The sequence below is a fragment of the Austrofundulus limnaeus genome, unplaced genomic scaffold, assembly GCF_001266775.1.
Source record: "Austrofundulus limnaeus strain Quisiro unplaced genomic scaffold, Austrofundulus_limnaeus-1.0 Scaffold243, whole genome shotgun sequence".
Lineage (NCBI taxonomy): Eukaryota > Metazoa > Chordata > Actinopteri > Cyprinodontiformes > Rivulidae > Austrofundulus > Austrofundulus limnaeus.
The window spans coordinates 505,971-507,601 of NW_013952645.1; the positions used below are offsets into that span (position 1 = coordinate 505,971).

Genomic DNA, 1,631 nt, shown 5'->3' on the forward strand with positions numbered 1-1,631 from the left:
GTACTGATGATGTAGAAATCATAAAAACTATGAATAATAATAACAACAAAATTGCTATTTTCCAAGATTGTTGAACAAAATTAAGATCATTATTAATTTATTGAAAATATTATATGGCTGAGCTAGTCATAGACATCCGTATTCCTTTCTATGGAGCTAGTGATATTCAGCTCTGTGTTCTAGCATCTGTTGTATTCTGAAAGGCCTGACCGGATGTGGCTTGTTCCAGGCTGTCTTATTCTGAAAGCCCTGACCGGATGTATTTAGCCGCTGCACTGCTAGCTTGTCGTGAATGACATCATGCGGTTCTCCGTGTGTCCGTCTGCGACATGACTCCTCCGCGGTGTTACGGTCAGTCAGGAGGTTTATTTAAACCCAACCGAGAAGCTTCACTCGGTAAGAACGACTCGTTCAACCCGGTGCATCCTCCGCGGTGATCCAGGCTGCTTTTATCTGAGCTAACTGTTAGCCTCCGCCAGGTGAAACGGCTCAGACTGTAGGAGGACAGAATGACCTGTTACTCTGCTGGCTGAAGGAAATGAAACATGAAAATGTTATATTGTGCTGATTAACGCTTGGTGAAAAGCTGCTGTCCGTCAGTCTGTTCTGTTGGTTGAATTAGTGTTTGCTCAGAGAGAAATATAATCTTTTCACCTAAAATTAAATGTATATTATTTTTACATGATGCTGGAAGTGTGCATCATTGCTAAATTAGCAATTATGGATAGTGTGATTATATTACCGTAATATTCTTTAAATCTTGTTTTTACTAGTATGTGAAACATTGATTAATTTGTTACATGTTAAACTGGAAACAGGTTTGTTCCTGCTGTCAGTTCTAACTTCATATTCGTCCTGTCATATTAATCTTTAACATTAATTCTCTTTTGTTTAATCTCAGTCTTTCTTTAATATTGTCCACAGTCGTTTGTTTAGAAACGGTCATTGTGCAGGTTTTCTTATGGTCTTTCAGAGTTGTTCTTTGGATTTTGGGTCCTTTTTTTTACCCTCTCAGATCAAACTGATTACTTGATCAAATGTTGGCATTTAAATGGCTAGATTTAACCTCAACAAAGCATTTACACACAGCTTTGGTTTTGTTTGATGATTTAATCTATAAATTATGGAGTGTAGGTGAAACAATTCCATCTGACAGGATCTCATTTTTAAAATTAACTCGCTTAACTTTCAACAAACATAAGAAATGTGCTTGAAAACTTGCATACACTTTCCCCCTAAAGAAACAGCAGTTAGACCATCATAAAATATTGCACATTGAACAAATATTATTATTAAATCATAATTTAAACTGATCATATGGCTTATTTAAAATAACTGAACTGTTACTTAAAAATTAAGACAGCTGCTAATTTGATTGATTAAATAAATCCTATTTAAAAAAGAATAGCTGCTAATTTTAATGTGACATAATTTCCTATTGTCATTTTGTAATAAACAACTGAGATGGATGAATAATCAGCTGTTGTGTTTATACAGCGGGTAACATAAGTATTGAACACGTGAAGAAAGGGAGGTGTAAAAAGGCATGGAAAGCCAAGACACCAGCTGAACTCTCTCAGTAATTAGAAAGCAAGCCTGCTCCTTGTCAGTGCAAGTTAATATCAGCTGGT

The 1,631-nt window shown here is 35.8% G+C and overlaps 1 protein-coding gene across 1 annotated transcript in view; it reads left to right on the plus strand.

The window, feature by feature from the left end:
* Positions 1-274: 274 nt before the first annotated feature.
* Positions 275-1,631, plus strand: part of znf365 (zinc finger protein 365) — an 11,915-nt gene continuing 10,558 nt past the window's right edge. Inside the window, exon 1 of the mRNA XM_014020179.1 lies at positions 275-396. The gene's annotated coding sequence lies outside the window, so the exon portion shown is untranslated. The remainder of the gene's footprint in view (positions 397-1,631) is intronic.